The sequence below is a fragment of the Ceratotherium simum genome, chromosome 14 (genome assembly GCF_057802395.1).
Source record: "Ceratotherium simum simum isolate JZ-2026a chromosome 14, ASM5780239v1, whole genome shotgun sequence".
Lineage (NCBI taxonomy): Eukaryota > Metazoa > Chordata > Mammalia > Perissodactyla > Rhinocerotidae > Ceratotherium > Ceratotherium simum.
The window spans coordinates 17,616,923-17,631,306 of NC_141913.1; the positions used below are offsets into that span (position 1 = coordinate 17,616,923).

The 14,384-nt window shown below is 36.2% G+C and overlaps 1 protein-coding gene across 4 annotated transcripts in view; it reads right to left on the bottom strand.

The window, feature by feature from the left end:
• The window catches only part of SS18 (SS18 subunit of BAF chromatin remodeling complex), an 82,202-nt gene that overhangs the window by 48,901 nt on the left and 18,917 nt on the right, over positions 1-14,384 (bottom strand). The window lies entirely within an intron of this gene.

The window sequence follows — 14,384 nt, forward strand, 5'->3', positions numbered from 1 at the left end:
GCCAATTTGTATTCTTTAAACACTTAAAGATCTTGTTCAGTTTTCAAAAAAATTACCAAACATCACCTCAGTATCACATCTTACTTTATTCTTTATCATCCTTCAGACATGGCTGACCTTGACCCTCTTCTGTTTGAAAGTAAAAATCCTTCCTCTTATATTCTTGTCTAAATTTTCTGTTAAAAATTCACGTTCTCACTCTGAACAGGTATCTGTTTTTCATTTTCTTGTGATTCAATTCATAAAACAGCGTTATTCTCGGTTCCCATCATAATAGCTTGTTATCAAATTAACCCTCCTGCTAATAAAAGTTATAAAATCTACACATATGTAAAAAAAACTGTTTGGAGGCACTAAAGAGGCACCACACACAGAGAGAAACAGGAGGGGCTATCACTCTTGAAAGAAGGGAAACACAGAAGATCAGCTCCACAGTTACCTTGGCTTTTTCCTTAACCTTGCTGCGTAACAGGGAAATAAAGCCCAAGCACAAAATGGCAGTCCCATTGGACTGAGGAGAAGAGAGCTGGCTACCAAAGAGCCGGACGCTAAAAAACAAAGTCCCAGAGAGGAAGAACCATAAAGAAGGGAAAAATTCAAGAAAACTAGCAGAAAATAGCAGTTAGAAGGCTAAAGAGCTAAGCAGCAATTTCAGATTCTGCCCCGTGCTAAGGAGACAAAGATCGGAGTGTAAGCTCCATCAAGTTAGAGGTGCCTTCTTAAACAACTCAGGCTCTGTGCTGAGACTTCAGAAAAGCTTCTCTTTAGACTAAGGTCAAAACTGAAATAAATCAGCCCTAACAAGTCTTATAATCAACCCTCAATAGGCTCAAGGTGATCTTCCAGTACTTTGCCTACCAAAGGAAAACTTAACTCTCTTTGAAGAAAAATAACACCAAGTAGAACCTTTACAGTTCTACTGAACAACCTTACAGTTGTTCATCCATAATGTCTGGAATTCAAGTAAAACTTAAAGGCATTCTAAAAAACAAGAATAAATGGCCAACACTTATTAGGATGGCTATAACGATTAAAAAAAAAAAAAACTACAGAAAGTAACAAATTTTGGCAAGGATGGGGAGAAACTAAAACTCTCATACATGCCAGTGGGACCGTAACAGGGTGCAGCTGCTGTGGAAAACAAGTTGGCAGTTCCTCAAAAACTTAAACATAGAGTGATCTAGCAATTCTCCTCCTAGTATAGACCTAAGAGCATGCAAGATATATGTTTACATAAAACTTATACACGAGTATTCATAATAGCCAAAAAGTAGAAAACCCCAAATGGCCATCAACTGATGAATGGATAAACAAAATGTAGTATATACCCATACAATGGACTATTAATCAGTGACAAAAAGGAATGAAGTATTGATATATATACTATAGCACGGATAAACTTGGAAAACACTACACTAAGTGAAAGAAGTCAGACTCAAAGGGCCATACATTGTATGATTCCATTTATATGAAATGTCCACATAGGTAAACCTAGAGAGACAGAAAGTAGATTACTCATTGCCAGGGGATGGGCAGGGGGGCAAACTGGGATTGACTATCATTGGGTATGAGGTTTCTTTTTAGGGTGATGGAAATGTTCTGGAACTAGATAGTGGTGATGGTTACACAGCACTGTGAATATACTAAAAACCACTAAATTGTATACTTTAAAGGGTTAAAATGGTGAGTTTTATGCTATGTAAATTTTATCTCAATTTAAAAAAGAAAAGATGGACAACCAAGAGAAATAAAAAAAAAAAACAGAAAAAGACACATAGGTGATTCATATTTTGGAGTTATCTGAAAGACTTTAAAATAACTGTGATTGCTATGTTCAAGGGAAAAAAAAAACAGGACAGATGGAGAATTTTGGTTAAGTCCAGAATTCTCAAAAAAGTGTCAAACAGAAATTCTAGAACTGGAAAATACAATCACTGAAATTAAGAACTCAATACTTTAGAAACAGCAAAACAAAGGATTGGTGAACTAGAAGAAATGTATAGAAAATATGACACATCAAGAGATATAAAGGAGAGAAAATAGAAAAAAAAACAAGTGTAGACATGTATAGCATGGTGGAAGGGTCTAACACATATCTAACTGGACTTATAAAAGTAGAGAAAAGAAAATGAAACATAAGCAATATTTGAAGAACACTGGTCAAGAGTTTTCCAAAGCTAACAAAAGACATGAGTCTCTAGCAAATGTATGAAGCTGTATGAACCTCAGCAGGATGTGAAGTAAACCACATCAGAGACCAAGTCCTAAAAACCAAAGTCCAAGAGAAAATCTAAAAAGTAGTCACAGAAAATAAGACCATTACCTTCAGGGGAACAGCAATAAGACTAACAACAAATTTTTCATCAGAAACAATGGAAACAAACGACAAATGACATCTTAAAGTGCTAAAACAAAATAAGAAAATAAAGCAACCAACCTAGAATTCTACCCTAAGAGAAAATATTCTTCAAACGTGAAGATGAAATAAAAATGGTTTCAGATGAATAAAAGCTGACAGAACTTCTTACAAGGAAATTCATCAAGCTGAAACAAAATGATCCCAAATGGAAGTACAGAACTGGAGGAATTAATAGAGAGGAATGGAAAGGTAAATATGTAGATAAATATAATATTGACATTTAAAATAACAGTAACAATGATTTGTATGGTTTAAACATATGTAGAAGTATAAAATATATGACAAGACTAGCACAAAAGAAAGTCGGATAAATGAAGTTAAATTGTTATTAAGGCTCTTGCATTTTCAGCAGGTGTTAAAAGTGCAAATTTAGACTAGAATCTAATAAACCAATGTAATCTCTCAGGCTACTACTTAAGAGTGCATACACACCCCATATAAAGAATGTATAGCTAAAACACTAGAGAAGAAAAAATAATGCCTAACTCAAAGAAAGGCAAGAAAGGGACAAACAGAAAACAAATATCAGGTTGACAGACTCAAATCCTACTATACCATGTTCTACATTATATGTATATGGACTCATCATTCCAATTAAATAACAAATATTATTACATTGGATTTAAAACACACCCAACTATATTCTGTTTACAAGACATCCATTTTAAATATAAGGACACAGATATGTTAAAAGAAAAAGATATACTATGTAGACATTAATCAAAAGTATGATGATGTCATTATATTTATATCAGGCAGTTGACTTAAATCAAGAAGTACTACTTAGGGCCGGCCCAGTGGTGCAGTGGTTGAGTGCACGCACTCTGCTTCGGCGGCCCGAGGGTTCCCAGGTTCAGATCCCGGGCATGCACCGCTTGTCAAGCTGTGCTGTGGCGCCATCCCACATAAAATAGAGGAAGATTGGCATCAGTTGTTAGCCCAGGGTCAATCTTCCTCAGCAAAAAGAGGAAAATTGGCATCAGTTGTTAGCTCAGGACTAATCTTCCTCTCACACACACAAAAAAAGTACTACTAGAGATACTAGAGGGATACTTTATTACGGTAAAAGGATCAGTTCAACAGGAATATGTAACAATCATACATATATCAATTATATCTCAATAAAAAAAGATCTGTATCTAGACTATATAAAGAACTCCAACAAGTCAATAAAAAAAAGACAACTCAATTTAAAAATGGGCAGAAAAGGGGCATCAGAAACCTTTTCTGGGATGATAGCATTGTTCTATATCTCGATTGCAGTGGTGGTTACACGGATTTGTCAAAATATATCCACCTATACAATCAAAATGAATAAATTTTATTGTATGTAAATTATACTTCAAATGTCACTTCCTCAAGAAAGCATTCCCTGGCCACCAGAATAATCAGGCCCCCCATCTGCTACCACAGTCCTAGTAGCGCTTTCTTCGTAGCATTTACTACAGTGGTCATTTAAAATATATTTTGAGTAATTAATTAATGTCTGCCTCCCCCAATATCTGTTAAGTCCATAATGACTGGGTCCATGATTACATTAGTTTATCACTGTAGCTCCCAAACATCTAGTATCAAACAGAGGTACTTAATAAATATTTGTTAAATGAAAAAATGATTTTGAAATGTAAGCAGCATTTCAAAATTAAATTAAGGACCAGTATCTTTGTGGTGACTTCCATAATGTTTTCTAATTGTCAACATTGCCTATTTTACCTTCCCATCTCCATTTGGAAGTCTATCAGACATAAAACTTAAAATCTACAATACTGAATGTCTGATATCTCTACCTCCCCACTCCAATCCTCTTACCCAACAGGCTCAGCTGATGGCAATTCCATTCTTCCAAATGCTCTGTCAAAAACCATGGAGTCAACCCTGACATCTCTCTTTTTCTCATACTCTGCCCCCCATATTCAATTTTCAGCATATACTTTTAGGCTCTACCTTCAAAATATACCTACATTTGACCACTCCTACCACCATCTCCTCTCCTACCACCACCCTGATATAAGCCACCATCACCTCTCTCATGCTTTTTTTTTTAAACAATCCAGGAATGTAACATTTTATTCATTTCCAGATTATGAGTACCACACAGCATACACATATATTTAGATAATACATAAAACAAAGAACCATAGAAATAAATATTGGTCTGAAACATCTCTCATGTTGATTACTGCCAATAGCCTCCTACCTAGATACCCTGCTTCTATTTATGCTCCCCTATAACATATTTTCCACACAGTAGTCAGAATGAGCTTGTTAAAATACATCAATTCAGAGACCAGCCTGGTGACATAGAGGTTAAGTCCGCATGCTCCGCTTCAGTGGCCCGGGGTTCAGGGGTTCGGATCCTGAGCGCGGACCTACTCACCGCTCGTCAAGTCTTGGTGTGGCAGTGTCCCATATACAAAATAGAGGAAGACTGGCACAAATGTTAGCTCAGGGCCAAACTTCCTCACCAAAAAAAAAAAGGCCTCTCAAAACTCAACGGAAGAAAACAAACAACCCAATAAAAACATGGATAAAAAAAATAAAAACTAAAATTAAAAAAATATATATATGAATTCACTCTTCTGCTCACAATGCTCCAAGAGCTTCCAATTTCAGAGTGAAAACCAAAGTTCTTACAATAGCCTACAATTTGTCCAAACTACTTCTTTACCTCATTCTGTTACAGCCACAACCTTCATGCTGTTCCTCGAAGAAGCCAGGCATAGTTTCATTTCAGAACCTTTCCACTGCTTGTTTCCTCTGCCTAAAACACTATTCCTCAAGTCTTGGCTCAAATGTCACATTCTCAAGGTGACCACTCTACTTCATATTGCAAATTCCATCCCCTGCCTCCAGCATTCCCAATACACCTATCCCTGCTCTATTCTTTTTTCCTTTTCCATAGCTTTTATCATCTTCTAACAAGCTATATGATTTACTTATTTATTATGCCTGCCTTGCCTGCTAGAATATAAAACCTAAGACATTAGGAATATTTGTTTGGTTCACTGACATTTCAGAAAGTACCTAACTATGCCTGACACACAGCAGGTACTTAATATTTAGTAAATAAATGAAGGAATTCTCAAATTTAAATGATTTACAATAAAACTAAAAATAACTCGGACTATAAAATTTTTTCTTCAATATTTCTTTAGAATATAAAAATATCACTGTAAAATATAATTTTTAGTTTCATAATACTTCATCTGTATAACTATTGTTAATAAAACTGTCACTAAAATAGTTCCCTGCAAGGAGGCACTAACATGACACACAGAAATAGGAGATTTAAAAATAAATCATTATTGGGGCCGGGTCGGTGGCGCAGGTGGTTAAGTGCACATGCTCTGCTGCGGTGGCCCGGGGTTCGCCGTTCGGATCCCGGGCGTGCACCGACGCACCGCTTGTCAAGCCATGCTGTGGCGGCGTCCCATATAAAGTGGAGGAAGATGGGAACGGATGTTAGCCCAGGCCCAGTCTTCCTCCACAAAAAGAGGAGGATTGGCAGATGTTAGCTCACGGCTGATCTTCCTCACAAAAATAAATAAATAAATATTATTCAAAATGGGAGATATATAGATAAAATACTTCCAAAAGCTGATAAAGAGATGACCTCTACATACAGAAATGAAAGAGCCTTGATTACTTAACCAAGACCATATCCAAAAGCCCCATCAGTATCATATTTGCCTTACTTCCTAGTCCTAAATCAGTCTCCCAAAATGAGTTCTCCGTGTATCTGAAACAGTTTAGGAAGGTCTTCTCAATTCCACACTCATTCCCACAAGAAATTTCAGTATACCATCATGGGTAGCCTTGAATTTATACAGGCTTTCGATCTTACCAATTGATTTCCTCAATTTAATAATCTCATCAATTGTCATCATGTCATCTGGTCCCAAAAAAAGACAGCAAATACAGAATTCAGTCCTACTATAAAACTGGACCAGTTTAAACTTCATAATTAATATTTATCACTTATTTTCACAGCATAATGATTCTCCAAATTACCTAAGGGCTTAGGCCCCAGAATAATTCACCTACTAACAATATTCTCCCCAGTTTTAGTACTAGGTTCCCCATTAAATTCAATCTTTCTCTATTCAATGAAACAGCAAACATTTCCACCATAACAAATCCAACATTACACTTTACCTCAGCTTTGAAAAACTAAGTCTACCTGACCCTGATGATGATGTTAATTACTAAAGTCACTCCAGATCCACATAAACTTAAAGAACAAAAAGTAAATGCTTTCTTTTTCCCAGACCAAAAGAATTCTCTGGAATATATTTCCAAAAGAAAAAAAACTAATCCATTCCTGAAACATGGGAGATAGGACTTGAAGCCTTTCTTAAGGTTGTAATAATACTATCCATTAAGAAACAGAAAGATATATTTGCTTAATCTTGAATTTTTCCATATTATTATATCTATACCAATCTGGCTAAATTACAAAAGTAATGTGTAATCATTATAAAAATAGAAACAATACAAATGGGAACAATTGCTACAAGTTTGTTATGCAAACCTCCAGAAACTTTTTCAAAATTCATATATATAAAAAAACATGTATTTAGTTTTTAAAACTAGGGTCACACTATTCTGTGATTTGTTTCTACTGTAGGTATTACTCTTTATCAGAATATAATTCAACCTCTTTCAAAAGTACAGAACTCAACTGAATAAACTGTAACAGTTTTTAACTTATCCTCACTACTAACACTTTTTCCTAGTTTTTTTCGTTTTTTGCTAAGACAAACAATGCTTAAATAAACAGCCTTGTACAAATACTTTTCTGTAGTTATTCTGTGCAAATAAGATTGAATTACTGAATTTCCAACATTTAGGTTCTTTTCTTTCTTAGCTATACAGCAAAGAAATTCTGCTCCTTGTAAAGGTGAGCTAGATACATTACTTTCAATTAATAACAAAGAGACAATCTTTAGGTTCCCTAGTACATTTGTAAGCTACTTTCACTGATTTAACACAGTTCTGCAAAAAAAAAATTTACACACACACATACACACACTTAACATTTATATTCCTTGTAGTAAGATTATCCAATCTCTTTTTATATTTGGACTCAGAGAGTCTTCTGAATTTTATATATACCACCTAACAAATAGTTAATGTAACTTTTACTAGGATTCTGAAAAGACAAGATAGGCAACAATGTTGGCAAAATACTCCCTATATCAATCCAGAGAACTATGCCCCCATAAATCAATTCTCTACACAATACAGGATTAAGTCCTTTATGAAACTCTTCCTAAGCTCCGTCTACTATGTTTCAAATGTACTTTAAATATACAGTAATTCTAAAATAGCATATATTTTACTGTAGAATTACTATCTGTTGACTTGCCTTTAATTTCATTTATAGAATGTTCTGGCATATAAAAGGTTTTACTTTACATTTTTAAAAGAATCAAATCAATATCTTCTTTATAGTTTCCTCCTCTGCTTTTATTCTCAACAAAGCCTCTCTTACCTCAAAATCAGATAAATATTGACGCCTTAATTTATACTAAATCTCATACAAATACACATTTCAAAAGACATTTCACTGGTAGTCTTGCTTCTGTTTTTAATACCAAAATGTTTTAATCAGACATCTTTTATTGAGCAGCACCATATTAGACACAAGAGAAAGAAGACTTGTAGACTAGCTGTGGTAAGTGAAAGAAAAGGGAGAAGTCTGAGATCACCATGTTGCTAAATAAAATAACTCAGTGTTTATAACTACTCGAGATATGAAATATGAAAATGCAAGCTGTGTAGGGGCCGGCCCCGTGGCTTGGCGGTTAAGTGTGCACACTCCACTACTGGCGGCCCTGGTTCGGATCCCAGGCGCACACCAATGCACCGCTTGTCCTGCCATGCTGAGGCGGCATCCCACATACAGCAACTAGAAGGATGTGCAACTATGACATACAACTATCTACTGGGACTTTGGGGAGAAAAAGGGGAAAAAAAAAAGGAGGAGGATTGGCAATAGATGTTAGCTCAGGGCCGGTCTTCCTCAGCAAAAAGAGGAGGATTAGCATGGATGTTAGCTCAGGGCTGATCTTCCTCAAAAAAAAAAAAAAAAATGCAAGCTGTGGACTTTTTTCTTTTAACAGCAGGGAACAACAGAGCAGGAGCTGAGGAAAATGAGTTTTGTGTTGAGAGGCCTGTGGAATATCCAAATGGATACGTCTATTGGAAGCTGGATTCATGTTTCACACTCAGGCAAGAAGATACACATTTGGGAGCCAGGAATGTACGTTTAGGTGGAACCTGAAGTCAGGAATATAAGAAACGAGGAGTATGGATGAAATCTCCCAGGAGGGGTATGTATAACAAAAAGATGTTCAAGAAGAGAACATCAACATTTGATGGGCATGTTAAAAGATAAGGAGCGGAGCAGCTAGAAAGGTAAAAAACTACCACAGCAGTCAAAGAACAAAAGTTTCAAAGGAGAAAATAGTGATGCTATCATACTGACCAAATAAACATGATCATGTTTACCAAACACTTAAAACTAAAAACATTCTTAAAATTATGCCAATATTTAAGAAAAGTTCCTTCTATAATCCTAAATAAGAATTTAAATTCTTTCATTTAAAAAACTGTAATAAAAAAACAAGGTACAGGCCAGCCCCGTGGCGTAGTGGTTAAGTGCGCGTGCTCTGCTGCTGGCAGCCCGGGTTCGGATCCCAGGCGCGCACCGACGCACCGCAGTGTCCCACATAAAGTGGAGGAAGATGGGCACGGATGCTAGCTCAGGGCCAGTCTTCCTTAGCAAAAAGAGGAGGATTGGCATGGATGTTAGTTTAGGGCTGATCTTCCTCACAAAAAAAACACACAAGGTACAGAACAGTGTGTATGGCAAGGTTCTACTTGCATAGAAACGAAGGGGAAAGTATGTACTTAGATTGGCTTTTGTTTTTTTTGGGTTTTTTTTGCTGAGGAAGCTTCACCCTGAGCTAACATCTATTGTGCCAATCTTTCACTTTTTGTATGTGAGCTGCTGCCACAACATGGCCACCGACAGACAAGTGGCGTAGGTCTGAACCTGGGAACCAAACCTGGGCTGCTGAAGTGGAGCGCGCCTACTTCTACTAGGCCACCAGGGCTGGCCCCTACAGTGGCTTTTATATGCATAAAAAGCAGGTAGAAGATACAGATGGCAGTAGGCTTTTGTATGACTTTGTAGTTTTTGATGTTCAAACCATATCAAAGTATTACCTACGCTAAAAATTAAGTTAAAATTTCTAAACGCAGGGCCGGCCCAGTGGCACCAAGTGGTTAAGTGCATGCGCTCCGCTGCAGCAGCCCAGGGTTCACCAGTTCGGATCCCGGGCGTGCACCAACGCACCACTTTTCAAGCCATGCTGTGGCAATGTCCCATATAAATTGGAGGAAGATGGGCATGGATGTTAGCCCAGGGCCAGTCTTTCTCAGCAAAAAAAGAGGAGGATTGGCAGATGTTAGCTCAGGGCCAATCTTCCTCACAAAAAAAAAAAAAATTTCTAAATGCAATAAACCCTGCTAATCTTCAAAATGTTTCACAGCTCTAAGTGTGTGTTCCTTCACTTCCCTTGGATCACATCTGTAAACAGTAAATTCTATATCATATTTTGGTCAATGAAGTACCTCAATAGATGTTCTGCCAGCAGTCACTGAACCTGAAGACTAACATATTGTTTTTACTGAAGCTCGTGCAAGGAAAGGCTAATCAAGTGGTGCCCAGTGGTTGCTCAGAACATGAAATGTGGCATCACCAAAAAAATGCAATTTAGGAAATGAAAAATATATAAAATGTAAGACTACTTACTCTAAATCAATTTGCATTAATAGTCCAGACTTTTATTCTTCGTACAGAACATCTATTAAACAAAAATTATCTTTAATAAATTTAAAATTCAAGAAGAGTATCTGGTTAAATTAGGAATTTTTTTAAACTTAATACTCATAATTAATTAAGTGAAAAGCAAGATAAGCAATTCCAATCAACTTTCAGCCTTCTTTTAAAATAAAAACATGCTTATACACCCAGTCTTAAGGATGGGATCACTCTCAATCAAGTCTCCAAACTCTTTCCCTTACCCTTCCTATGTATTCAGTAATTGACTCCAACTAGTCTTACTTCAAACAGCCCTGAATGTGACTTCTCTTTCCATTTATACTTTCCAACTGTGTACTACCTTCATCTTCATCATTATCAATATTTACTGAGTACCTCCTACATGCTGGACACTTTGGGCTGTTTTATTTAATCCTCATAATAATGCTCATAATAACATTATAGAATAAGTATTATCTTTCTCATATTGTAAAAATGGTTCATGGTATGCAACATCAAATGTAGTTGATACTACATATTTTTCTGAAGATTTGCATATCCTCTGGATATCAGTATCCTCTGGATACTGGATACTCCATTTAAAAAGCATGGCAATGTAAGATCCTTAATATCTACCTGCACAACAGAATCACCTTAAAACCTTTTAAAATGTGCAGCCAAGGTAGAGAAACACTAGGCTATGTGATTTTTCAGGTTCTTGCCAGCTCTAAAATTTTTAATGCTGTAGAAATATTTCCAGACTGTATGGCTTAAAATGAACTACTATGATAGAAAGACAATTTCTTGAAGTTTTTCCCAAAGAAAAATTAAATTAATGGATAAAAACTTTTCTTGATTTAAATTGTTCTTGCATAATTCTTTGCTAAACCAATGGTGCCTACCACTTTGTATATGCTAATACTAGCAGGTGACAAAAATAAATGAACCATAACTAATATTAGGCTAAAACTCAGAAATGCAGGGCCGGCCTGGTGGCATAGCAGTTAAGTTCGCAAGCTCCGCTTCGACGGCCTGGGGTTCGCAAGTTTGGATCCCGGGCACGGACTGATGCACCACTTGTCAAGCCATGCTATGGCAGCGTCCTATATAAAAAGTAGAGGGAGGTAGGCACGGATGTTAGCCCAGGGTCAATCTTCCTCAGCAAAAAGAGGAGGATTGGCAACAGATGTTAGCTCAGGGCTAACCTTCCTCACAAAAAGAAAAACAAAAACTTAGCAATGCAATTTCTTCAAAGTATGTTTGAGAAGGAAAGACTTGCATACACATAATATAGTCATATTCCCTACTGGTAAAATTGTTCATAGTTCATATGATGAAAATAATTATGTCAATAGTTTGTTACTTCAGAAAGTAAATACCAACTCTGAGAACCAATATTCAAATGATGCTTCCCAGGTTTACCAAGGTAGATAGGGCCCTATATAACTACATTAAATGGAGCAAGAGCAGTGTACATTTTTAATTATGTCAACTTCTTACAAGTATTTGGTCTCTTTTCATGCTACCACAGTTGTCAGGTAACAGTGCTTTTATGTATGCCTGCCTATAGAATACACTCTCCCATTTCTGATTTGCTGCTTCTCGGCTATCACCTCAAATTTAAACAAACAAGTGTGCTACAACATGTACAAGGTTAACATGTACAAGTACAAGTTTCTGTTACAAACTTGTAATGCTTTTGTAATTAGAAAAGAATACACAAGGCCCAAACTAAGAAGTAAAATACCTAAGAGTTAGTGTAGTGACTTTATAAGTTATTTTTCTAGCCTTTTTCTATTTATTCCTGGTTTTTGAATTCTTGACTTTCTTTCAAACAGGAGAAGCTTGCTAGATGTAGCATAGTTCCAAATATGTGAACTATTACTAGAAATACATGATTCCTTTTGGGGGGGCATGAAAAAACCTGACAGGTGAACTTATACATATAATTATGAGCACATTTCCAATTCCTACAACCAGTTAAAGTAAGTAAAGTACAAGATTCCATTCTGGAAAACTTCAGTAAAATCACCCTAAAACACATAGTTCTTTTTCAGGGTCAAAATTTCTCAAACTACAGTTACTAACTAGTTTAGTCTCTCATTTGGCAGATTGGTTACATTCACTATGTATTCTGTTATTCTACTTTGCCCAACTCCACCTTATTTCACCTCCAATACACTTGCTTTTCTTCTAGCTGATTTTTTCCCCTCAACAGCCCCACTTTTCTTTATTGGCTCAGTCCCTCTTGTTCCTGCTACTATGAGGATATATTTATTTCCATTCTTTCTAAAACCCCTCCTCTGTTAACTCGGCTTCCCAAGCAACTTGACCTTCAAAATATCCATATTTTTTTCAATGAAAATTTGACCATGTATTTTAAATTAAACTTTGACCAATATCAAGAGGTAAAAATTTTATTTCAAAATAGATGAATGGCAATATTTATATTCATTAGTAAAATATAATATAAAATGATGACTCCAGGTTAAATGAGTGAAATAATGGTAAAAGGTTTCTAAAATATGTCTCCTTTATGATGGTTCTTAACCAGGTGATGGTAAAATAATATAATACTGTCTCTGAATATAAATAGCAATGATTGTAACTGTCCTATTTGATCTATAGGGAAAAATGTAAATACTACAAAAAGCAAATGTAAAGAAATTCAATAAAAGTGTATAACTTAACAACAGGTGAGAATGGAATAGTGAATTCTGAATTTGAGATTTTGCTGTACCATAATGAATTTCTATGGTAAGCTCAATTTTACCACACTGGCATTTCAAGAATTACTACCTTCCTAAGGAAGGGCAAGAGAAATGAGTAACTAAATATGAAGATACATAATCTGACCAAACATTTTTGTGTTCTTTATAAAAGCTAGAGAATATGGGACATATTTGAGAAGCTGTAATGTTTAAGACTTTAAGATATTTCCACATTTTATGGAGAAAATATTTCAAATCAAAACAAACTGACAAAATCCACAGTTTGCACCGTATCATAAGTTACACAGAGAATCTCAACTGGTTGGGTAGAAGGGACGTGGAAGGGATAGAGAATCACCTGAGGACACTGTGCAAACTACACCCCTTCCCCAACCACCCACAAGATTCTGTGCAAACTACACCCCTTCCCCAACCACCCACAAGATTCTGAAAAGACTATGTGGAGAAAAATGTCCCCCTCTCCACCTTCAATGCCCTGACTGGAGATTCCCTGCCTTGAGTTATTGCTGATGAGAACATGTTGAGAATGTATATCTTTCAGATGTGTTACAACAGGGATAAAAGCTTAAGAATCACTGAGTTACAGGTCATCATGGTGCTCATAAGCTAAATTCTTAACCTGCTGTCAAATCTATATTAGTTTAGTCCTCAAACTATAAGCAGACCCATTCATTTAACTTTTTTTTTTTTTAAACAACACATAAGTACAGGAATAATGCTAAACAACAAAAAAACAAAAATGATTAGGGCATTCATTTCCATAATAACACAACGGAACAATCAAGACACTGCAGCTTGTAAAATTTAGATTCAAGCTCTGTGAAGATCTAGCCAAGTCCCACCCTGATACACAAACTTGAGAGCAAATGGGTCAGGCTCTTATTTCTATTCCATCCTAGTAACCACATGACATGACAGGATAATGCACAAACCGCTTTCAGTAAGGCCTAGGTTCAAATCCCACGCTGCTACTTACCAACTATGAGTCCCTAGGCACGTTAATTAACCTATCTGAGACTCAGTTTCCTCAACCACAGAATGGGACTAATATCTTAAAGGGTTCTGAGGATGAAATAAAGTATTGAAAGGACCCACTGAATAGTAGTCACTCTGCAAATGTTTGTTCTCTCTCCAAAGAAACAGTCATATTTGAAAAGCCATACAATTAACTAACATACTATGGATAGCAAAACAGAATTCAATTCTAATACTTAAAAGAATCACCTAGGGTAGTGGCAAACTAGGACATTCAAACATCCCTCCAGTGAGGATAACAAAAAAGCTGGACAAAACATTTTAAAAATATGTTTGAAGATATGGAAGAGCAGACTCAGTAGTAAAAAATGATCAGGCCAAGATCCAGGAGAAGAAAAACAATCCAGAGAGGTGGGCCCAAATCTGG